The sequence below is a fragment of the Sylvia atricapilla genome, chromosome 4, assembly GCF_009819655.1.
Source record: "Sylvia atricapilla isolate bSylAtr1 chromosome 4, bSylAtr1.pri, whole genome shotgun sequence".
Classification (NCBI taxonomy): domain Eukaryota; kingdom Metazoa; phylum Chordata; class Aves; order Passeriformes; family Sylviidae; genus Sylvia; species Sylvia atricapilla.
The window spans coordinates 61,983,826-62,009,410 of record NC_089143.1 but is presented as its reverse complement, the minus strand read 5'-3'; the positions used below and the strand labels follow the sequence as shown (position 1 = coordinate 62,009,410).

Sequence of the window (25,585 nt, the reverse complement as noted above, 5' to 3'; positions counted from 1 at the left end):
GCTCAAAATGGTAAGCACAGGCAGTTTTAAGGCTGGCATTATGAAATGTAACAGGTTTCTGCAGAGAGCATGAAGGTTTGGGCTCTGGGTTCTGTTCCTAGCTACTGAGACATCTAGATAGTGATAGACTGAATGCAGCACAGGAGGCTGAAATCGTCCTTCTGGCAGCATGTCCCAGTATGTTCTTGGGAATGCTTCAGGGTTGTGATCTTTATGCTTAGGTTTTTATGGATCTGTGTTAGGGATATGTGGATGTGGTGTTTGCCTAAGTCCTTCCTACATGGGAAGCCTGCACACTGTTAAGACCAGAAACCCCTGAGCAGACACAGAACAGTCCAGGCATCAGCTGGAGACTGAAAGACAATTGGAACAGAATGAATCTGGTGGAAAAATCTGTTCGGGGAGGGTCAGCATGGAATGGGCACTTCTTCCCACAAGAAGCAAGGAAATTGCAAAAGCCAGGAAAAGCGCACTCTTGTAATTGGAAGCCCAGGACCTAAAACTTGGGAAGTAATGTAGCTTGCTGGAGAACTCAGAATCAACACAGAGCAAGCCAAGATGGGAGATTGAATTATTTATAAAACTGCCAGCGTGAAATGGTTTACTTTTCACTTCCGAAAATGTAATAAACACGTTTAAAATACAATTTTTCTTCTATTCTTAAAGTATCAGTGACTGAAAGAGTATCAGTTAAAATTCTCATTAATGGGGAGACAATACTGTCGTGGGGCTGCTATTTCAATTAGTTGAACTTACTCTGTTTAAGAAAACAGTGAAGCCAGGAAGCTTGGGAAATAAATGGTTAGCCAGACTCCCCTTAGTTCCTGTTTAGAGAAATGGTAGCTCTTTTAGGCTATTAAAATGTCTCCAGAGCATCAGTTGTGCATTTAGTGTCTGAAGAGATTGGCGGTTAATAACTTGAATTTAAGAGAGGCAGAGATAAAGCTGTGCATCTGTGTTGATAGTGTTATGTCTTCTGATTTGTGTTCACAGCTCATATTTCCTGTGGTGTGTGAGGACAGAAGTAGTTCACACACATTTCTAAAGACATCAAAATATGCATGCACTGCAATGCAAAAGATTATTAAAATACCATAATTTGCTACTTGCTATCACTAATCAGCCCAGTTCACTGCATTTCTGAATCCCTCATTGATGGAGTTCTTCTTACTAAGGTTTTAAATGAAAATGCTGAAATTGGGAGTAAAAACTACATATTTAACTACTGTACATTTTGTAAAGTCAAGTCCTGGTCACAAAAAAAATGAAGTACTGCATTTCTCTGAAAGACTGATGGAGATTTTAAAAAAATATTTTTGTAATGCCTGTTGCCCTTCTGCTGTTGCTCCCAGTGGAGAAGGAAAGGATTTGAAACTGTTCTTCTATTGTGTTCTGTTACCTTGCCCACTGTAACTCAAGAGGTTCTGCTGGTCTGCATTTCCACGATGAGCAGTTAAGAAAAATAGTGCCTTATCTGTTGTTTCTGAAGAATTTGAATGAGAAAATACTAATTTACACATCTTGATGCCTGGGCTTGAGACGGTATAGAAGCTGAAGGGGAAACTAGTTTGTCTTTTCAAGTTGCAGACCACTTTTAATTTTCATTGCTATTAATTTTTTTCCACAATTTTTTTTGCCACTCTCTTTTTTTCTATTTAGCATGGCCAAATATTAGCAACCTGGAGTTGCCTAAGTCTGGAAGATGCCAGTGGTCTGAGACTTGATCCTTTTTCCTCTATTGAAACTGTTTATGAAGGATGTTGAAAAGACTTGGAAGAAGTGCTGACATTCATTGGCATGAATTTTGAAAACTTAAAATTATTCTGGGCCCATAATGATTTTGTTATGCCACCTGATGCAAGGCAGGCATGAAGAGATGCAATGCAATGAAATGGTTCTGTGAAAAGGTCACAAGATCAGTGTGCACTTTCACTGTATCCTGGAGTAGCAGGAAAACCTGGAGCACTGCTGAATAGTAATAAATTCTATAAATCTATAGTATTTTTAAGAATCAGAAATAGCATGGCATTATACAGCAAAATGTATCAGATATGGGGGTAATTTAGTGTGTCACTACATTTTTTAAGGTCAGACAACCTCTCTGAGTTCTTCTGCATTAATTCCTCAGTGGGCAGTGCACTGAGTGTTCTCCCATTGCTTTTTGAAATCAGATTAATACCACTGAAGTCTCTTGTCTACCCAGGCTGCTGACATGAACCATACCTCAACATTTAGATGGAAATTCCTGCCTTTCCTCCAGTGCTAAGGGATTTCAACTAGTCATTGTAGCTTTAAAAATATTTTTTCAGTATTGCACAACACAAAAAAAAAATCTCCTGGAGACTTGTGCTTCCTAATGGGAATGCACAACCAGCCTGGCTGGTGCTGGCTGGGTGAGCACAGCTTGGAGTCTGCATGGGCATCACTCATTCAGCTGGAGTTTCTGTGGGGCTCTGCACTTCTCACTTGACTTGGCAGCTGTTGTCTGCATGAACAAATCCATCTCCCCTTTCCCAGACCACATCCTACTGGCATCCTGACCACAGGAAGCTGACAAAAGGAAACATTATACAGAATACGTCTTTTTCTGCGTGCTCTGAGAGCTGGGGATTTTACACAAACTCCAGATTTAAATCCAGAATTCTTCTTGCAGTAGAGAAGCTTGTGCCCAGATTTCTGTCAGGGAATGCTGGCCTGGTGGACAGGGTGGGCAAGCAGCAGGCATCAGCTGGACATTCTGAGAGGCCAGTTCTGTTACCAGCAGGTGAGACAAGGGTGCCCAGTCCAGTTTGGGCTCTCCAGCACAAGGAAGACCCTGATGTGCAAAATTGTCAGGGAGCTGGCTGGAGCACTGACAGAAGAGGAGCAGCTGAGGGAGCTGCCTCTTTCCAGCCGTGAGGAGATGAAGGGGACTTCCATTTGCTGCATGTTGACATACACTGAAGGGAGGGCACAGAGAAGGGAAGAGAGAAGAAGTAAGCTTCCCCACCCCATTCCTAGATGAGCATTTGTATATTGTTGACTGCTTTTACAGCAGATTTTTGATACCATGGGTAGTAGAACAAAAGCATTGCTGCACAGGGATAAGGCAAAGGAGATGCACACACTATTTTTTGCACCAGTATAATTGCTTGATGTTTATTTTGATCCTGCCAAAGCAGCCTGAATCCCACAGCATCACACCAGCTCGGTGCCTTCCTCCTTTCTACTCTGACTTGCCCTTTCTTCGAAAGAGAGCTAATTGCCATTTGCATTCAGGGGGACAGCCTGCTCTTGTGGCTTCAGTGCTTCCAGGGATCCTTCTGCATTTGTGCCCTGCCCCAGCTGGGACCAGCCAGCGACAGGCATCTGCATCCGTATGGGAGGAATTTATATTGTCTGAGGGGCCTGAACACTGAAGTACTGTAAATGGTGTTTTCACACACTGCAGCTAATTCCCACAGTTTCCATTGCTTTAGGCTGTTGCTTCTGATGAAAAACAAACAGCAGAGTCTGGGAGCTGAGGAATGCAGTCTGCAGCGCAGTCAGCACACGGCCTCCGCTGGGCTGGACACATGGAGCTGGAAAGGGATCTGTGAGATGCCTGGATAAGGCAGAGGGGTCCAAGTACAGCGCTCAGAGTCAAGGCTGCAGTTCTTAGAGGCTCTTGGAGCTTTATGGACTCAGCAGGGTAATTCACTTCAGGGCTGGATGCTTTACCCTGTCAGCAAATGGAAGGGATTCCTTGAAGGCACAGCAACTTCCAGCTGTACGGTCAGCAGCAAGTCAACAGAAATCCTCACTAGTGCAGGGTCTCGCCTGAGTTTCCTAATGGTGGCAGGGTAGAGGCAGTTTTTGGGGGTACACTGAGCAAGCACAGCAAATGTACCACATGGCTTTATTATGTTAGGATGACCACGGATGTCGTAATGATGCAACTTCTCCTTTGTCCTATTGCCTGCCTTTTGTTCAGGCCCTTGTTTTCCTCTCCCAGCCCTTGCTCTTTCTTGCTCTTGGTTGAGTCTCCCTTGCAATTTGCATGCTTGATTTTCTCTTGAAGTGAAATGTGTGGTAAAAGCTAGTCTGGTTTGGACACTACATAATAATTCTTACAGTGTGCATGACACATGGTTCCAAATGCTTAAATTGGTGATCAGCACACATTTATCACACCAACAAATAATTCTCTACTTCTTGCACAGGACAAACTCAGTCTTCTTTGGAGGCTGCCCGTGCATAGCAAAATACCTTGCTGTGTGCAGTGTCTAGGAGTTTTTCCTTGGCTAATTCTAGAAGATCTATGGAATTCCCCTCTATATAATGCATTCTGTTTAAGCACCATGTTGTGGTTTAACATGAAAATTATATGAATAATTTTTTCCATGACCTGCTGTTGGACATCAACCAAGTAATTTTCACAGTATCCATCCACCTGTTGGGAGGAGTTAACAGTGGGTTTGGGTTTTTTTGGTTTTTTTTTTGAGGAAACCCTTTCATATTTTACTTAGATGCAAAAATAACTTTGTACACAAAGAGCTTGTTGCCAGTGCAACAAGGACCTTTTCATTCTTCCCTGTGAAAAAAACAGAGGCAATGAAATGAAACTTTAAAAGAGCAAATTGTTTTGTCAGTGCACATCTGCCTTTGGTTATTTAGGTGCTGGGAAATGCAGGTAAGTCTGTGTTGTGTAGAATATCACACAAGGAACAGACTTTGTTGGAAGTGAGTCCTCAAGGTTCAGCTGCGTGTTCATGCCCAGGGTTGGCTGATAACTGGTCACCAAATGGCTTTTTTGAGAGCCACAGATGCCCAAAGACCTGCAGCATCTTCCTGACAAAGTTCAGTGTCTTTGCAGTCTTGCAGAAGGCTCCTTGTAGGTGAATGCCACACACCAGCCTATGTGTGAAGCTGAAATGTGTGAGTCAGAGAAGGAAACCGGTTTCTGGGTAATAACGTGATGAATTTCTCTGAGCTGTCTGGGAATGCCACAGCCAGCACTCTCCTCTCACTCCCCCTGGGAAATGCTGGAGCTGCGTGCATGCATGTCTGCCACAGAGGTCAGGGGAAAGCAGTGTGTGCAGTTTTGACTGGTGTTCCTCCTCTTTACTGCATTTTGGGAAAAGAAAAGGGGATATTTTTGTCATATTGGCTGGATCAGATGTTACAGCTTAGTATTACCAGCAGTGCCTCAGCTCTGACCTTGTGAATGCAATGTGAGTTCCCAGCAGGACAGCATGGGCTTTTAAGACAAGGAATCCCTGGGGACAAAGTATTCAGTGCTTAATATGTTTAGGAGTATTTCCCCTGTGATCTGTAGCACTTCTTATTTTGGCCGTGGGATTTGGAAATTTCATTTGAGGTCACAGAGGTTCCCGAGTGTTGTCTGCTTGAGATGGTTGAATTGTTTCAAGGTGCAGATGCTACTGCACAATCTCTGTGTAGGGCTGGCCTCCTCTACTTTTGTAGGGAAAAACAACAAAACCAAAAATACAGTTCTCTGAGATGGAAAGACTGGGTGCTTTATAACACTGCCTCTGTATATGCATCTATAAAATCTCATTTTAATTAAGATCTGGGTGTGAAAGGGAGTTTTGAAGAGGGGTAATGCCTTGCACATGTCCAGGAGTTTGAGCTGCTAATAATTATAGTTATGGAGTTGCCACGCTAAGTTCCATCTCAGAAAAAGATGATTTTGGTTTCCAAGAAAGTGGTGGTTTTGGGTTTTTTTTTTCCCCTCACAGGGAAATTGGGGTGGGGTAGGGAGATAAGTTATCTGGAAATCTCTGCTGAGAAAGTGGCTGGCTGCACCAGTGTAGTTGCAAAGTGCATGGATCTCTATTTGTGATGGCATCACAGAGCTCCAGATTGAAAAGTCAGTCACCGAAAACCCGAGTCCCTCTTCTTGTGCATGCAATAAATGTAGTATTTTTCCCAAGGTGATGAAGATGCAGAGCAGATCAGGGACAGTGCTAGGCTCTCCCCTCTGGCCTGTCAGTTCCTAGAACTGCTTCAGCTCTGCAGTTGTCATAGGTGCAGCTGTGGCAGGCCATACTGAAGTGGCTCAAATAAAGGGGAAGTTATCCACTTGGAGGAACATTTTTTCCCATAAGCCTTCAACCTTTAATCCTACTAACTCTAAACAAACTCTGACCTGGAAAATCTTTTCAGTTTCTTTTTTTTTTTTTCCCCTTCAAGTGTGGGAAGAGAAGTCCCACTCCTTAACCTTTGCACAACCACATATTAATCTAATTTCCTACTCACTACAACCTAGTCATTTGGAAATTGCAACTACGCTTCATTTGATTTTTCTTTCTATATTTTTATATGATGTTTTTGTTGTTTCTCTGACTCTTGTTTTTTGGTTTAGCACTGGTTCATTTAACTTCACTCACAAATACCAGCTGGAGGGCTCACACACAGCTTGCTGTCGTTTCAACTAATCAGACATTTGTAGATCACAAGGGGTTATTGCATATGCATGTGAAAACTAGGGCTCTCTCCTTTTGTTCCTTGCCTTTCTTGGAAGACTTTGGCTGATCACTGTGTTGGCCCACCAGGATATACTTTTCTGAGAGCTTAGCATAATAATACTCTTTTTTATTTCTACCTGATTCAAGAAGCTGTGCCAACCTCTGCTCCCTGCTGCTACTGTTGTCCTTGTGCAGTATTTTGGAAGTTAGCACAGGCATTTTAGGACGCTGGAATGCACCTTATGTTTTGCTGCACTTTCAGTCAGCAGGTAAAGTCCAACTGTTGTGACTCATCACTTAATTGAGTAATTAAAAAAAAAAAGAGAATTAAATTTGCCTCAGAAGAAAAATAACATTTTGTGTTGCTGTAAGAAATGTTGTTAGCTGCAGTTCAGCTGTAATGGCAGTAGTTTTGAGTGATCAGTAGCTGCCACTAGGTTTGATTTAAACCATTAACAGCAAATGCTCAGATCTGGAAAGATGTTGTAACCTTCCTGTAGCATAAATGTCGTGGGAAGATCAGAAACTTACGCTGCTTTGAGTTAAAAAGAAATAATAAATTGAGTTATGGATTATGGTGGGCAGTTGACATAAGTATTTATTTAGGGACATACACCTCCCCAAAGAGGAAAGGAGGTGCCTTTTTTTTCTGATATCTTTCATTTGCTGAAGGCTTCACAAAATATTTTCATTTTAAGCCTAGTATTAGCAAGATTTTGATTAGCACCATACCTTTTACACACTGATATTGCATAGCATAACATCTTTTCCCATGCCTGCGTTTAGTTGCTGCAAATCCAGCAGTTCCCACGACTTGTTACAAATTCTTTCCACTAAAATTGCTGAATCTTGGAATTCGAGCTATCAAAAATTGCATCTGTGAAAGTAATGAATCTTACATCAAATCCTGAGTGATTTGACATCACTTCCTTAACTGTTTTACTGTTTTCCATGTTCTCCCTCCCATTGCAAGTTTGTGGCATTTTATTTTTTTTTTAGGAGTTTGCTCTCCCCTCTGGGAGCAATATTATTTTTTTTCTCTCTCTGAAGGCTGTATTGCATTGATTGGAAGTGCAGTGTCATATCAAACACAGTTTATGTTTTGTTACTTTGACTGCAGTAGAACAACACATTCAAAACTTTGCATGGGCAAAAAATATCTCTACAGGCCTTCCAAAAGTCCCACACTTAGGGATTTCTTGTGGCCAGCAGGTGTACACCTAAGGTGTGCTGACCAAGCTTCACTGGCTAAACTGAGAGAAACGTACAGTTAAGTGACAGTAGAAATTGTGAACAGCTAAGTTTCATTGCAGTGGATCTTTTTAATCATACCAGACATTATTTTTAATAGAAATAGTGGCTGTGCTGGGGGCTATTTTAATGGCACAATAGATGGCAAGTGAGATTGTCTCTGCACGTTCACATTGCAGCACACACACACACATACATATTGAAAATTCAGTAGTCTGCTGGCTCCCAAAGGAGTTGACTGCATAATCAGATCACTGTACAGCTGTACAGTCTCTAAACCCCAAAGTTCAGCAGATGTCTTGCTCCTCCAGAGCATATGTACCAGAGAAAGAAAAAAAAATAAGTAGGAAAAGTGGCCTGACTTCTTTCAGTGGTGTGGGGATGTTCCTGTTCATTCTGAGAAGTAAAACAAGATGTCCCTAAGAGGTTACTCTGTCCTGTATTGACTTTTCTTCTTTTTTTTTTTTTCTCACTTAAAATAAATGAGGTCAACTTGAGCTTTTTAAAACCCTTTTTGGAAATCTTTTTCCCAGAGTTAAAGAAAGTGTTTGAATGAGTTTCTAATTAAGAAAAAAAAAAGCCCCTTAGTAATATAAATTAGTTAAAACCCACTGAAGTAGTAAAAAAAAAAACCCAAAACAAACAAACCAAACAAATGAACATCAATCAAGCCTTTGAATGTATTATATTTTATATAATATTATATATTATATAAAGCAGGTGATAGGGCTGTGTTAGAGCCCTTCCACAAGGCATTTGCATATTCCATACAAGATCAAAACAATGCAATAATAATTCTAGTTCGTTTTACTTAACAGCTACATTTGAGGAAAGATATATGTGCTGTTACATGTGCTTCCCTACACTCATCTTCCTTGATTATCCCCAGTTATTTTACATTATCCAAAGAAATTGCTGCTCAGCTATTTCCCTGCAAGGGTAATTTCTCTGTTAACAGTCTTTGATTTAGATGGTTGTCCCTGGATCAAAGCTGGGACAACAGGGTGCATATCTACTTAGAATTATCTTCATTATTAAATCAGCAAACAAATAATAACTTCAGCATATTTTTGAAACAACAGACCGTTCAGGGAGCAGAGCTGGGTTCTTATTACCCAGCACTCATGGTACCCACCATGCCACTATACAAATGAACAGTTCCAGGTGATCCGTCTGCCCTAAGTGCAAATAGATGCCACATTAAAATGGAGGAAGATTACATTTGTAATTGCTCACCATTTATCTTTTTCTTGAAACATTTATGGTTCATGAAACATTTATACTCGTTTATGCTAAGAAGCAAGTAGAAAATAAGTGATTGCACAGGGTCTTAGTTTTCTGAGGCAGAAGTACACAGATGCATTCAATAAACTTGAAGATGAAGGAATAATTTACCTACTTTCTTAGATAGTTGTGGACATTTTAGCATTACTGCCTGTTCCTCTGCAGAGAGGTACTTCATCTTCTCTAAGAGCAGAGCACAGTGGGATTTTGTCATAAAGTAGCTAAGAATAAGTGCTTAATAAAGAAGGAGTAATGCTGGTGAAATTATGCACAAAGAGCCAGTCCCTAATTCACCAGGGAACTTACTCCGTTCATTCCCTTTATGTTGGCCCAAAGGACACTTCCTTTGAGCAGAAAAGAAAAAAATACTGTACTTATGGGGCACAAGTGGAGGATCCATGATGGCAGAGTAACATGTGATTTGTGTATTCCCAGCACTGAATTGCTCCCTTAAGGTGGCAGAGCAGGGCTGGACCAGCCTTTTAAGTCTTACTCTTCTGTATTTTAATCCACCTGCCTTGTGCACAGCTCATCTCCAGGCTCCCTCAAGATGAAACACTTCCCTGGGCTGAAAAGAAATCCCTTCTAGCTCCTTAACACATCCATTATGTGCTTCCTTGTATGAACTGCTAGGTGCCATCCTCTCTCTTTGTGTGGTGGGCATGGCAGACTCTACCTGCTGAAGGGAAGGGAGATTAGGGCCAAGCCGAGGCAGCTCTGATGACAAGCAGTGTCTTGAAACCCAGGTCTGAGAGAACCTTTCAAAGGAGGCTGCTCATTTTGTAGCTCTCTGTAAGTCATGCTTAAATAATGTCAAATGATTTGGCATTTGGTGGTTTCCAGCTAAGTATAGTCCCAGGAGGGTGTAAAAGGTAAAAGCTGTACAGTAATTTCGTAGATGGATTTTGCAGGATCAGTTATGTTGAAAGATGCTGAAGTTCCTTTTGGAGTTTTGATCCTTTACTTTTTGCATCTTTCCTTGTGCTTTAAAGCATAACTATATTTACAGCTTGTGAATCACCTTAGCATGGACCCAGGTTGTTTTTCAACCTCTCATTATCTTTTAATATGCACTTGATCAAGTGAGCCACTTACTGACTAATTGCTCTAATTTGCATATTGATAAACTGAAGTGATGGTAACTGAGCTTGAGAAGCTCTCTGAGCAATTCTTGTGGAAGACAGGGAATATCTCTGTTAATATTGCTTTCATAAACTATAGTTGTTCTCATTATCTTGGAGCATCTTTGATTCAAAGGGCATTTGCACAGAATCACAAAAATGAGAAGACTTGCTTACTCAGCCTGGAAGGGTTTTTGCTCAGAGAGGCAGATCTCTGCTAAGAGAGGATTGTACTCCTGCGTGGTGCCTCCGTTGACAGTGCTTGCTGTTTCGTTTAAAAGCCCTTTGCCCTTCTCCATTGTGTGGCTGACCCTGCAGCATTCCTGTGTGCCTCTGCCTCCTGGAGCAGTATTTTGAGATCAAACTGTTCCCGGTGATACATTGCATATTTTAGCCTTTGGAAGTGTAACTTCTCTAACTGGGAAGGAAACTATTACCCCATCAAAATGTACTATTTTCTTACATAATTCAGATGACCTGCTCCATAAACAGAGAGTAGGGTCACGTTTGCTTTAAACAGCTGTGTCGTCCCTTTGACATTGCAGGCAATTACTTTGCCTTCACTGCTAACTGGATTGCTTTTTGTAATGCAGGCGTTTCAAAATGCTTCATTAATGTGGTTCAGTGCCTGGGGCAAAGGCTTGCTGGCTCCTCTGCCCTCCCAGGGCCAGATGTGCACTGCACAGTACAGGTCCTGCCTCTGGTTGGGTGCCAGGACGCACAGTGAGACTCTTCTGTGCACCTACAGGTTTAAATTTGCCCTGGACACTCTTGATGCTACCAAAATGTGGATTATGACACAGGCCTACCCTTGTACAGGACTCCCCTTCAGTGGCCAAGCTGTTCTCCAAGTATATTTCTCCTGTCTTAACTCACAACTGCGGTTTTTCAAGGGAATCCTGAACAGATAAGACAAAAGAAAATATGGAGGAAGGCCTATTTCAAATGAAGGCATGCTTTCCATCATCAAAGGTTTTTCCCCTGGAATTTTAAAAAAGACTGCCTATAATCATATGGTATTTTCTCAAAGCAGATGACTTTCACCAAGAAACTTGGCTTATGCCTTCCTGCAGAGCAGCCAAAGGAGAGGTAATATTTACCAGATTTGACATGAGAGATCAGTAGGAATGTAAATAGAGTAGTCCTCCAAAAGACTCTAAAGCCAGAGCAATCATCCTGCAGCTTTGACAAATTTGCTAACATCTGTTCTGGTGCCATTTCTGCTGTACAGACCTGCCATTAACTGTGGAGATGAAAGGGCTTTAATTAAATGAGCAGATTGACATGTTAAACTTTGATAACATCTTGCCATCTGGGTGGGTTATATTTGCAATTTTCTCTGCAGCTTCTTAGATTTAAGGTATATTCAGCGCTGCCCCAGTTATTTTTCAGGAAGACACACTCACCCTAGAGCTCTGGGGGACCTAAGGCAAGGTGTTAGGCTTTAAGTAGTGTACCAAGATGTATATTGCAGCCCCTCACTTTTGAGCTGCATAATTTTTGATTTACAATTTTGGTTTTGCAATTAGGTCTGATTTTACTAATACGTTGCTACCTAGTCCTGGCTAAACTGCTGCTGTGGATTTCAGATAATACAAGGAGCATAAAAATTACTTATCATAACTGCATAAAAATTACTTATCATAACTAAACTTCAGTCAATAGATAATCAGGTTGGGCTACAGATCAAGAAACCTTTAAGATGTGCCTTAACCCCCCCTACACTATTCATATATTCATTCCCTGCTGGCAGTGTGTTTTGCTGGGTTCATACAAAGTAGTCAGTTCAAGAGAAGATTGCTCTTAATTAAGGTGGAAATTGATAAGTAAAATTTTGCAGTGCTTTAGATGCCTAATGTGCTGAGTATATTCAGCTTACACTGTAGTATTTGTCATCCCTTCAACTTGTAATAGATTGGAGCAGGGTGTTTAATATGATGAGATGCTGTTATAAATAAAAGGCTTTTATAGCTTCAGAGAAAATCTTTATACAGCTTAATTGTGTAGACAGGTTCAATTCCCAGGAAGGCCAAGAGGGAAATCAGTTGATAATTTTAATCCAGAATCAATTTTCTTTAGGCTTTTGAAACGTGCTCATCCAAGTTTTTCATGCAGCAGTTGGTCTTCTGCTGAAGTAGCAGGTGGAGTGTGGCTGGTGTATTACTTCAGCTGGGGTTCCCTTTATACAAAACTGATTTATCTGGTGAGCACATGAACCTGTCTGAGTGCAGGTAAATACTTACTTGTCTGCCAGTACTTTCATCTCTGAGTGAGATAATCTTTCTGCTGCAACATATTAGCCAATGCTAAAAGTACTGTGATAAATGCTGCCTTTTCAGCTGCAGGATGCTGTCTCCAATGTTTCAGGAGCCTAAAGGAAAGGATTTGTTAGGTCTTGAAGAGGTTTTAAAGTCTGAACAACTGCATGGGAAGCTATGGATAAAATCTAGTGGTCTGGGCAGAGTGCAGACTCTCCCCTTTCCCTGATAATGACACTTGAAAAAATTTATAACTTGTACTTTGGTTTTTGTGTATCTGGTTTCTTTGGAGTACAAGATGCAAGGTTGTCTTTGACGCGTTAGGCCACCTTTTATCCAAGAGGCAACAAACTTCCTGACAAATGCCCACGACTTGCACTGTTTTTCATCTGTTTTTGTGTAATCACTGTTTGAAGGAAGGATGTCAGTCAGCTATGTCAGGTGTGTTTGTAAATCCTGATGGTGTCAGGTTGTAGCTCATTTAGTATGGGGAAGGACATCAGGGGTTTGTAAGTGCTGTTAGTCTGGCTGTAATACCATGCCTGTGTACACCTTTTGTCTGGATGGGCTTTAAAGAGAAATCAATATGGGCATCAAAGGAAGGAGTCGTGCTGCTAGGTGTAGGTATAAAGCTAAGGAACAGGGACAAGGATACACAAAATATGGGATATTTATGCTTCTGATAGTGAATGCACATCTGCAGTTTGGAACATGCTGCATTTGTAGTATTAATGAGAAATTCCTGTATGCTTTAGAAGTCTTCTTATTCCACTTGAAGTTATTTAAAAGATTTTTGCAGGACATCACATATCCTGTGCGTCACGCTGTGTCTGAAGGTTGCCGCTGTACAACTGTACTGGTTGGGAACATTTTGATTATTTATCCTTCAGTAAATAGTCCTGGCTGCTTCCAAATGTTACTGAGCAGTTGTGACTCCTGGTGTGGCAGTGTGTAGTATATAGATGCATACAGAATACCTGAGCCAAGGCTTGTCTCTGTGCATGTGTTTCACCTGGGGAGAGTGGTCCTGCTTTACAGAGCTGGGGTTGATTTGGCTTAGTTCCTCCAAGTTCCCAACGTGCTTGTAATTAACACAAGATGCATTTAGGATGTAGCAGGCTTCAGGGTGTTTAATTTCTTAGTGCTCCCTAAGGATGCTGTGTTTGTAAAGGGAAAACCAACTGTGCTTTATCTCATTTGAAAAGTGTGCAGTTGTAGGAAGTATAGAGAAAGGTTCATCTAAACAGTGTAGGACCATGGAACAATACTGGATTGGTACAGAGGTGGTGAATACAGTCGAAAAAGTGCTTGTTTCCCAGAGGATGAGGCAAAACTGCATCTTGTGTTCCTGTCCACAGGCATCAGGATTGCAGTGAACCTGCTGCACAGGTCAGGGGAGCACGACATGGGGGAATGCTCTAATGAGCCCTGTCAAACTAAAAAGCTCATAAATATCACTGGAGCAGTGAATCTATCCCCAGGCCTCTGTTTGGGTGTAAGCTGGATCCTTCATGAAGTGCTGGCAGCAAGCCTAGATGTTTTCTGACAGGGCTCTGCTCTCACCACCTTTTGATCCTGCCCTTTGGAAGATACTCATTACTTGTTTCTTGACTAGCCTGGACTGACCAAGAAATTAAGGGGTTTTCAGTAGCTGCCAAAAGTTGTGCAGTGAGTGTGACAGCTCAGCTCCAAGAGCCAGCAAAAATGAGCTCTCAGGTAGGAAGCTGTTTGGAATGGTAGATTCCAGGATTCCTTAGGGATGCCCACTCCATACTGCAGCTGAGCAAGCCAAATTGGAAATAAGCTCATGGCTATACCCTGCTATCACTTCAGAACTGGGGGCTATCTGCTGAGGGCACCTCTACCCTGGGCAAAGCAAATATGTCATTTATTTTTAGCCTTGTTAGTGATGGATTGAGTAGTGGCAACAAGTAGGGAACAAATAAAATATACATTTCTGTTCCTGGAGCTGCCTCTCGCAGGTCTGTTTCAGATATTTCACTGTTGCCCCATTACATATTCAGCTCTTCGGTCTCCAGCAGAAGAACAAATCCAAAGGAGGGATACCACTGTGAACTGCCTGGTCTCATGAAAGGTGTATTGGAACTAGATGGTCTTTAGGGTCCCTTCCAAACCATTCTATGATTCTATAATACATTCATTTTGCTATTTGTGAAAAGGGATAGAGATACTTGCTTAGTATAGCCTAGAGGAATAATCTGTTTATGTAGCTGCCTTCTTAAATATATTTTATTAGCATTAGCCATAGGAAAAAAAACTATTCTCTTGGTCCCTTGGAAGACAACAGTTATACCTAGTAGACATTTATTATTTCAGGACTTACCTGTGTGGGATATGGAAGATGAGTTTTCACTGCTCTGCTTTTGTCTCAGCTTAGAAGCTGCACAAAAGCCACTATGGATAGAAGCAAGATTTCTGCCTCATTCCTGTCTTTTCCCTTGACCCCCTCTCAGAGTTAGAGCAATGCAAAGAACAGAAACTTATCTTTACCTTCCAGCTTGCTGTTGAGTCTGTGTTTTTGAAATAATACACTGATCCTGGCTCCCAAGTTGCCTCTGTGTGTGTGAGCTGTGAAATGATCGTGCACAGCTAATTCTTGCCCTGTACTTGCTATCCTCTCCTGGGACTTTTGGAATAAACATAAACTTAGGGAAAGGAAGAGTGATCTCCTGACAGAGCCCAAGTTACACAGGGTGAGACAGGTCTCTCATGGAATCAATGCTGTAACCTAGGAAAACTACTAGAATCCATGTGTGTGGGTTGTGTATTATTAATATTTTATAAATTAGCTGTAAGACAGTTTTTTTTGTAGTATCTTTGAAGGTCCCAGAGATGATCTATAAAGACAAAGCCTCTTTTATTGAGCTGGATATCAGAGGTGCTACTGATTACAGTCATTTTTATTGTGACGCTTCTCCAGCAGCCATGGGAGTGAAGCCAGAGTCTCATTTCATTGGTACTGATTTACAGGTGTCAGGCCATGGCAAGTTTCAATCAGCTCAGTCTAGGGCTGTGTTTGAACTGATGACCCAGGAGGGAACAGCTTTGAAGAGCTGGATTCATAACTGGTATTGCAGATGAACTGTACCACCCTGGTGCACGTGTCACTGAGCTGTTGGAAAAATTGCTGGGAAACAAACCCAGAAACAAAGTTCTGTTTGTCAGGTAAGAGCAAATAATTTGCTTTTTCTGGCTCACATGGAGGGTTGTGTTCCATGAGGGCTGTTTTGAGGTCAGACCTCAAAACCATGTTCACCTTCAGAACCTCTGCTTATTTTTTTACTTCCTCTCTGGATTTGAAACCAAGATGTTGCTGTCACCAGCATTTCACTGTGATCCAGAGGGAGACACAGGTCCCATGTGCTCTCCTTGACTGAAAGTTGACATGGTTGTGTAATAAGTTTTGAATCCACATCTGAGCTTTCTGAATTCCATGTTTAATTAATAAATTTTTATTTACTCCTTCTTTTCGTAAACCAAGGAAATAACAGCTGGTGTTTGCTTATGTCAAGTAGACAGATGCATCACACAAACACCATACTTTCCCAGCATCAAAACTGAAAGGGAGTTACTGTCTGAAGGGCAATTTGTGGATGCATCTGTGTTTATGAACCTGTTCATTCCAAATGTAACAACCAGATATAAGGGGAAGATAGAAAACATGTTTTCCTTACGGATTACTATTTCACAGTAATTTTTTTTTTGTTCTGATGTTTTCTTCCAGACCTGCTATAATGTTTCTCCTACCTCCCATTCCCCTTAGGAGTAAGTTCTTTGAAAAGTAGCATATTTTGGCAATTTTTTCTTGTGACCTAGCTCTTGGAGAGGGTTTCTCTAAGCTGCAAGGCAGAACAGCAGCCAAAAATGTAATTGGGCAAGTTAAATAGTGTGCAGCTGAGAGCCCTTTGCATGGTACAGCTGACAGAAGCTTCCATGAGAAGATCTCAGCATGATATTCAGAATTATTTGGGCATCCATGAGGGTTGCATGAATATAACCAATTCAAAGCCCAAATACACAAACATATGGAGAAAGACTCACTTCTTACACATCAGCTGAACTGTATTTGGACTGCAGTGAAGTTGAAAGGAAATGGAGAAAAGTACTCTGGAAGATTTGTTCTTGTGCTGGAATATGCAAAATCAAATGCTGCATCTGTATCACAGAGGAAATAATTTCTGTGATTGTAACATTCTCTTTGCTGTTATGGTTGTGTGTGTGACTGACTCTTCACCTGTCCATGAAAAGTGTCCAGCAATTTCATCCAGCAGAGTTACCCAGTAACTGAAAGGACAGTCAAGCTTCTCCTAGGAACGTCTAGTGATGCCTATCACTGTAATGCTGCCTTTAGTAATGCTGAGAGACAAGCTGACAGCTTTGCTTTCAGCTGAGATGATGTTATTGACAGCAAGAGACTTGCTGATAAAGTGGAGAGAAGATAAAAAGGGCAGCTGATAAAATTCGGGCATCCAAATTTGGACATCCTCACATTTTCTAGATGCTTTTAATAAAGAACCCCAAGTGTTCTTGTCACACTGAATTCCCTGAGCAGTTGGGGATTTACAAGTACTTTAAAGATTCCCCTTGTAATGTTCTGCAAGTACCTACACTGCATAGCTGTCTTCCTCCATACCTCCTTCTTTAATATATTTGTGGACATATTGTTAAACTCATAAAACATAAGGGATATGCTCAACAGCTAAATTTACATTAGCATATGATCCTTAATTCACATTTCTGGGTGTTACTCCCATTTTGCATGGGTGTAGCCCAGCTGGCACCTCTGAAAATGTTCCTGCCGTAAAGTACTAAAAGAGAAGAGAAGAAGAGGCTTAAGTCCCATTGAAGCACACACTGTGAAGAAAGAGATTTTGTTTTGAAGTCACATGAAGTGTTAAAAATTATCCCAGTGTGCAAAGTTGCATTCGCTCCAGGAATAAGGAAGAATTTTTCAGTCGGATGTGAAGCAGATACTTTAAGTGGCAGATCCCAAACCTTAGAGACAGAGCAGAAACCATTAAGCAGTTGGTTTTGTCAGTTAAGAAATTTAATTTATTGCTGGTGGTGGTATTTGGGAAGAAAGTAAAATGTCTGGCAAAACAGCTTCCCTCACCTCAGCCAGCTGGCGCAAAAGGAAAACTTGTTGAACAGTCTGGATCCAGGGAGCTGCAGTCAGGACCATGACATTTGCAGGCTGCAGAGTTGCTGTGTTTCCCATCTTGCTGTCCCTCCCCTTGTTCCCTGCCCACCTACACACACAGCTGCTCCCTGCTCAGGCTGCCCTGGTGTCCACCAATGTCCAAAAATTTGAGGAACGCAGCCTCGCAGTGCTGTGGCCAGTGCTGCGCCAGCCACTGGAACACGTGCTGTTGACAAAATACTGCTCTAAATATCCCCTGGTGCCACGAGAACAGAAGTGTGAGGCAACAAAGGCAGCAGATTTCCTGCCTTTTTCATGAACTGTAGGAAGGGTAGGAGGGTATTTCTAGCATAATTTTACTGGGAACAGTGCCTTATCTAGGCAGTGGTCACTGATAACAGCATTCAGACTCTGCTCCTCAGAGCCCTGAGGACAGCAAGTGGACCCAGGACTCTGCAGGCTTGTGGCACAACTTTTTCCTGGTTTTCTTCAGTGCACTCCCAAGCCCAGCTGATTCACTTAGGTACAGTAACAGAGAGGATTAAGGCTAAGCCTGATTGGTAATAAGGAATGCTACAGCACAAAGCCTTGGAATTTTGACTCAAACAGTTAAAAAACAATTGCTGTTTTCCAGGGCATTGTTCTTGCTCATGTGCTTTTGACCAAAATATGCAGTAGGCTCACGGGTTGGCTTCCAACCAAATCCATCTTGTAGTCTCTCCTACCACTATATGGGACCACCATACTCTGAATTTAGGTGGATGTTCAGAAGGAATTTTCTCAGGAGGACAGAGAGGTTTAACATGAGCAATTGAAATGAAAAATGGTGTGTATTTGCTGTGATGTGGTTCAGCTGTCTGCAGGGCCTTGGCAGTAGCAATCTCGTTGCGAGTTTAGTAGTGATTTCTAAATCTTGGCAGCTGTGGTCCGGTATTTCCACTCGTCTTTCCATGCAGGGTGTCAGCCAACATCTGACTCTTTGCAGAGTGGCTGACTGTTGAATGCTTACATCACTGGCTAAACTGGTTAAACAGGAGAGGTGAGTTAGTCACCAACTACACTGAAAAGTTCTCAATGCTCTCTTCAGCTCCATCTCACCAGCAGTGCTGGGTCCCAGGCTTTGGGAACAACAATCCAGACTGGGGCAAACACAAACGCACCAGAGGAAGAGTTGGTGTGTGAACAGTTTCAGGAGCTTGACCCCACAGATCAATGGGCCCTAACAATATCCATTTGAGGGTGTTGAGAGAGCTGGATGGTTTAACTGTGAGTCTGCTCTCCCTGATGTTTGAGAAGTCATGGAGATCAGGGGACATCAGAGAAGGCTACAAGAAGGCTAAACTAACCCAGCTCTACAAGGAGGGTTTAAGGGAGGATCTAAGAGATCACAGGCCCATCCGTGATAGTTCAGTTTCTGGGAAAGTTATCAAAGGAATCCTCCTAGGAGCTGTCACAAGATACATGAAATAGGGGATTGGGAAAACCCAGGATGGGTTCACCAAGGGCAAATTGTGCTTGACAGAGCTGATCACCTTCTGTGGCAAAGGAACTGCTCAGTCCAAGTGGGGCAGGCAGTGGACAGTGTTCACCTGAATTTCTGCAGGGATTTCCCTCTGGTTTCCCACAGCCTCCTCCTGGACAAACAGACACATCATGGTGTAGACAAGTGCTCTGTGCAGTGGGTGGGGAACTGGCTGGCAGGCAGCACCTGGGAAGTGCTGGTAAACAGCTCCTCTTCAGGCTGGTGACCTGTCACCAGTGGGGTCCAACACTGCTTAATATCCTCACAAGTGATCTGGATGGTGGGACCAAGTGCACCCAGACAGGGTTTGCCAATGATTTCGAACTGAGTGGGGAAGGGTACGCTTCAGAAGGGAGACCTGGATAGGCTGGAAGAGTGGGCTACCTGAATTTTATGAAGCTCAGCAAGGCCAAGTGTAAGGTCTTGGACCTCCAAAAAAACATAATCCAGGAGTGCAGCACAGGCTCTGTATGCCTGGTGGGAAACAGCTCTGTGGAAAGAGCCCTGGGGCTCCTGGTGGACAACAAGCTCAGTATGAGCAAACAGTGGTGCGGTGACACAGATCCAACAGGGCAGTGGGATGAACCAGCACCACCAGCAGAGATAAAGGATCATTATCTGGTTCTACTTATTGCCTCTCAGGCTACACCTGGAATACTGTGTTCACTTTTGGTCCCCACAATACAAAAAAATGTAGACAAGCTGAAGAGGGTCCATAGAAGGGCCACAGTGATGATCAGAGGACCGCCATATGAAGAAAAGCTGAGAGCTGGGTTTGTTGAGCACTGAGAAAAGAAGGCTTAAGGGAGGCCTTATATCACCATGTTCCAGTATTTAAAGGGTGCCTACAAAGATGGAGACTCCTTTTTACAAGGAGTTGAGTGGAAAAGGTGAGGGGTAATGGTCACATGTTACTCCTGGGGAGATTCCAATTTCTGTGATCATTCCATGAACTCACTGGAGGAGAAGCAGCTGCAGAAAGCAGGCTGCTCAGACCTGGGGGACAGATGATGTCTGCAGCTCTCTCATTGCCCTTCTAACTGGGTAAAATTGTGAATTATTCAGGAAAACAATGATGTTGAGTGTGATACTTGCTCAACATGACTGCAAGAGGCTGTGACTTAGGGCTGTGTTCATATGAACAGCAGTGTTCCCACGGATTTTGGTAGGGAAGGAGTTGCTTTTTAACACTGGAATATGAGGTATTAGGAGGGGAGTATTTCTCTCCTTTGGTGACTTCACTGGGTGCAGCTGGTCCTCAAATGTGTTTTGAAGTAGTTTCTCATTAGGACCAACTCATGGGAGGTAACAGATGGTGAAGTGAGACTAAATTAGTGAGAACGTTGTGCTCTGTTAAAGCTCTTTCTCTCTATAAATAATAGCTGGGGAGTGGAGCAGGAACGAAGACACTTATGTTTGTGGCTACCTCTGCTGCTCTGTAGATGTTATATGATGCCTTCCAGCAAGTTTGGTCACCACTAGAAAGGAGCAGAAGGAATTTGCCAGCCCTTTCACAAGGGCAAAAATATTGCAATTCTGCTGCAGAACAAATAAAATCCAAGGAATGCTCGAAGGCTTATGAGGGGAAACAAGTGTGGGAGACAATTTTACATTAACAGACCGTCTTGTCAACTTCTTCCTGTGAAAGTGCAACAAAACCCAGTGTCTCTCCTCTGATAGTCCCAGTAAGTGTCCAGCTTTTTAGTGTTTACTTCTATCCTAAAAATCTTCCTTTGAAATGTATGTATCTTAATAACATTTAACTTGTGGTTCAGACATCGTGGCATGTTGTAAGGCACACTTCTCAGCTGGAGCAACTACCAGGAGAGTCACTGTAGCTTTACCAGACTTTTAGAATGCCACAAGTGGCTGCTGCCAGCCACCACCTGCCCCTTCCCATTTCTTTGTGTGCCACAGTGTGAATGTGTGTGAGGCTGGCATCCACAGACTGGAAGTTTTACATTCAAATCTGCATCTGGCATCCCAGCTCAGATGTTGGCAGCAGCTCTGGCATCTTGGTCTTGAATGACATCTTCTGCAACTTTGGTCTTCAGTGATTCTTTTCAGGAGACAGCAATGAAAAAATAATTTGCAAATAATAATTCCTCCTGAGAATTTTTTCCTGGACTTGTCAGCCCGTGCCGTAAACTTTCCTTATGGGCCATTTTGTAGAATTTTTTTTGCAGACCTTATTCAATACCCCACAGGACATATGCCTCTGTTAGTGATCCTCTTGAAGTGTTAGCCAGGATAAAATCCTGCTCTGTTTCCCATGCTAGCCCTAATTCCACAGTGGAAGCAGGTGCTCATACTACAAACAAAGAAAGCTGAAAAACCTAAGTGTGAAACTTTGATTTGCAGGGGGACATACGGATCTCTGAACAGCTCGGAGACTAAGGAGGTACACTTCCTCCAGGGATCTTCTATCATAAAAGCAGCTTAAGTGACTCACTCTTTCCCGAGGATATTCTTAAAACAACCCCACTCAGTTCGTCTTTTAGTGGTCAGAAAGAAGATTTATTTTGTGCTGTCTTTAAAAAAAAAAAAAAAAAAAAAAAAAAAGAAAAAAAAGAACAAAAACATAATTTGAAAAGAAAGGTCAATGGCCGTATTTCTAAGAGGATCTGGGCTGTATTAGAGGTCTGTACGGCTCACTAATGCTTGGGCTGACTGGCACTATCTTCACTCAAGCAAGTGCTCCAGTGAAAAATTCAGGGCTATTTTTAGTTCCCTTACAACAAACTGCTTGATTGTAAGGCCTGGGGAGCCGTGACACGGTGATCGTGAGGGGTCTGCTGGAGAAGGCAGAAGGACGAGGCACGGCCACGCCGCGGACTCCGGCTGATGCACGGAGGAACACGCCAGCAGCAGGTATTTTAAATCATCTCCTAAGCCTCGCTCTGCCCACGAAATGAAGCTGCCGGCCAGAGTCAGGGCATGAAAGCGTTAGCTGGCTGGCTCTATCTCGCTCCTGCCCTTAAAGATTTCATTCCATAAATTCCTGTCCTGACCGTCAGCTTTTAAGTCGTCTCCTCTCGTTTCCTAGCCTTTTCTGGGATTTTGCAGGCTCTTTCGGCAAGTTGGCAAATGGCAGTAGCGGCGGGGAGCTAAGTTTGCCGAGCGGAAGGCGCCGTGCCGGGTGAGTAGCCGGGAAGGAGCAGGAGCCGGCGGCGGCAGGGGACGCGGCCGGAGCTGGCTCCGAGCGGTGCCCGGGCCGTGTCCGAGCCTGGGCCGCGGCGCTCCCCGCGCCTCGCTGCCGGGGGCTCGGGGGCCGCTCCCGGCGGCGGAGTGACGGGCGGGGCGCTCCCGGCCGCGGCTCCCCGGCTCGGCTGCCAGGTGAGCGCGGCCGGCCCGCATCCCGGCTGCAGCCCCCCGCCTCCTGCCCGCTTCCAAGCGCTGTGCCACAGCCTCGGCCAGCTGCCTTAGAGCGAGGGTGCCGGCCTGCCGGGGACGCGGGGCTGGAGCGGCAGCTCGGCGGGGAAAGCTGTGCGTGTGTAAAGTGCCGTGGGGAGCGGGGCAGTGCTTTGCCGTCTCGCCTTCGCACCCTTTTGTTTCAGCTCGGCTGTGTTGCGAATTCCTTGCTTCAGAGTCAGACCCGGGCTTCGGAGTTAGCGTTGATGCGGATTAGCTGCATTGCTGTGTTTTAAAATAACTACATGTGTTTCACCCTTAATGATACCATTACCTTAAAATAGCACTATGTGCTGCCTCCCTTGAGTTACTTGGTAGAAAAAACAAGGAAGGGGAACTGCTGAATTCCCATGAACTTTGTGTTCAGAGATCCTGCTAGGCTTTCAGCGTGCTGAGCTGCTGTGGCAGCCTTCTCTGTCTGCTAGAAATATGTATTACCAAGCTACTCTCTGCTGCTGTGGTCACAGTCTCTGCCCTGGCTGTGCTTTAGGTACATTTGAAAAGACAGGTGAAGTGGTGCTTCCATAATGGGGTTTTTAGTGTACTCCTGCTGGATCCATGCATTTATATATGAACAGTGCAGATGGTGCAAGCAGAGTAGCTATAGCATGTGTCGGCTTACTTTTGCATTGACTGAGTTCATATAATCAGCTAATAATCAGTCATGCTCATGTGAGATTGAATACTTTTGGTGCTTGTCTAAAAAAAGTTTTCAAAAATTAAAATCTAAATACTTTGTTTTGTTCTCACTGGTTCTGGCCAATCCAGATTTTTATCCTCCAGAAATAGTCTTCATCACTAGTTGCCAGTTCTAGCACTAGTTACTAAAACAAAGGCTAGTAGAATGAAATGACAATTACTCCATGGCTTGAATTCAGTAAACTGAGTTAGAACTTGTTATGCTTTCAGAGTAATTAAGATGGATTATTTGGGTTTTCTTCTGGCAAAAAGTAGAGGTGGATGAGATTATATTAAAACTTAAGTTACAGATGTTTTGATATTAGGGCACTTCCCTGGGACATGCTGTATGTGTCAGTGTAGATGAAAGCTCTGTTTGCTTATGGTGATCAAATGCACAAATTTTTCCAAACTGCAAGAAAGGCTGACTGGATATTTTTTAGTCAGTAAGTATTGTCATTAAATATTGTGTATTTCTTAGTCAGTAGGAGTATTTCTTACTCATCCTATTAACCTGAGTGTTTCAAGGGCAGGTACCACACAACCCACCTCTAGGAATGTTCTGTGGCGTGTTGTAGTGTTTGTGTGTGCACAGAGGAAACTCATGCACAGCCCAGTCCTGATGTCTTTTAGGTGAGTGCTGCAGTTCGTGCCTGGCACGTGCTGGAATCAGCCTGGCACAGGGGACACTGTGTGTGACTGCCTGCATTGCCTAATTTTGATGCTCTGGTTCCTCTCTGTTGGAAAAACACGTGGCCCTCAAAAGACATAATCCAATACCTCCGGGGTGCTGCAGTTCTTCTCAGCTACCTGCAGATGCTGTCCCTGCTTGAGGACAGCTCAAAGTAGCAGCAGTTCAGCTGGTGGTTGGTAGCTCTGGATATGAGAGGTGCGGGAGTTGCAATGCTTCTGAGAACTCTTGAGAAGTGAGTATGTGTTTACACAATACTTGGACATAAACCCCCTCTTTTCTCTTCCCTCACACCCTTAATTAAGCCTTTTAATTAGGCTAGTGGGTGAGATGCTGCGATGCTGGTTGTGCATCATGCCCTGAACGCAGGAGAAGGTGGCCCTGCAGGGTGTGTTGTAGCACCCTGCCTGAGGAACTGCTCATGGGTATTGTAGAGCTCCTTTCCTCTGCTCTGCTGCTGCCTCTGGGCTTCTCTTTCCTAAATGGGGTTACACTTGTACTTCAGTGTCTGTGCAGGCTCTGAGACAGGCCTGAAAGCCCATTTGAAGGAGGAATCTCATATCATTCTGGCTTTATTGTACCAGTTGGGAAGTGATGGATTGTACATAAGCTCTGCACCTGATAGCTCTTGCAGGCCATAAATCCAAGCAGTGCAGCTTAAAAGCTAACTGTGAAGTCCAGACTGACATTGTCATTTAAATGTCCATTCAGAGAAAGACTGCTTTCTGAGCTATGGCTAGAGATGAGCAGGTGTCAGTTTTATTCTCATGTCCTCTAAATGCAGCACAATAAATCACAGTTACGTCATCTATTTTAAAACAGCTTTCTGGGGTTTTTTGATTTTTTTTTTTTCTCCCTGATCTTTGTTAGCTAATTCAAGTAGAAGTGGCTTATAAATTAAACATCATTTTCTAATGAATCCAGCTCATCCTTCTTAAGCCAAGTCTGATACAAAACCAAACTCATTTTAATCATTAAATGAAGTCATTGACTTTTTTGTCTGTGAATGTCAGATGGTAGCAGATTACTGAAGTACTTAACCTGAACATTATCCATAGACTGCAGCTCCCTTTTCTTCCAAGATCTAGTTATGAAATGTGCTGTGTAAAATGCATGTGTAAAAAGTTGCAAGTTCTCAGCATTCATTCCTGCTGGGAGAGGAGACCAATTAGAACCTTCTGTTGGCAACAGCTTCTGTGAATAACGTGGAGGTTTTTAATTTAGTGATGAAAGTCAGTGTCAGTCTTTCAAAATGACCAGGCACATGTTGGGGTCATTTAGGTTGTCACAAGAGCTGCTCTGTCTATGATGCCTCTGAAACCTTCCCCTTTTCCAGGTATCCAGCTAGATCCTGGACCAGTGTGCTTTTCAGCACATCTGGCAGCTGGGTAAAGAGGGAGCCTTGTACACAAAACTGAAAAAAGTCCTGTTTCTGTGGATGAGAAAGGTGTCAGAGAATACCTGAACTGACATTTTACACTTAGCCATAAATAAAAATGGAACAGCTAGAAGCAGCAAAGAATGTTTCTGAAAAATAAGCATCATGTGTTTAGAAACGGGATGGGCTAGAATAGAATAGAATTTTTCATTTGGAAGGGACCTGTAAATGCTCATTCAGTCCAACTGCCTGACCACTTCACTTGACCAAAAGTTAAAGCATGTTATGAAGGGTATGGTCCAAATGCATCAGTCTGGGAAGCCTGTTCTAGTGTTTAACCATCCTCTCAGTAAAGAAATGCTTCCTAATGTCCAGTCTAAA

The 25,585-nt window shown here is 43.1% G+C and overlaps 1 protein-coding gene across 5 annotated transcripts in view; it reads left to right on the top strand.

Annotated features, from left to right (window-relative positions):
* The window catches only part of ARHGAP24 (Rho GTPase activating protein 24), a 243,181-nt gene that overhangs the window by 150,989 nt on the left and 66,607 nt on the right, over nt 1-25,585 (top strand). The window contains exon 1 of one of the 5 annotated variants that reach the window (XM_066318116.1): nt 21,894-21,917. The exons of the other annotated variants lie outside the window; for them this stretch is intronic. The gene's annotated coding sequence lies outside the window, so the exon portion shown is untranslated. Of the gene's footprint in view, nt 1-21,893; nt 21,918-25,585 lie in introns of those variants that run through there. 5 annotated transcript variants of the gene reach the window in all.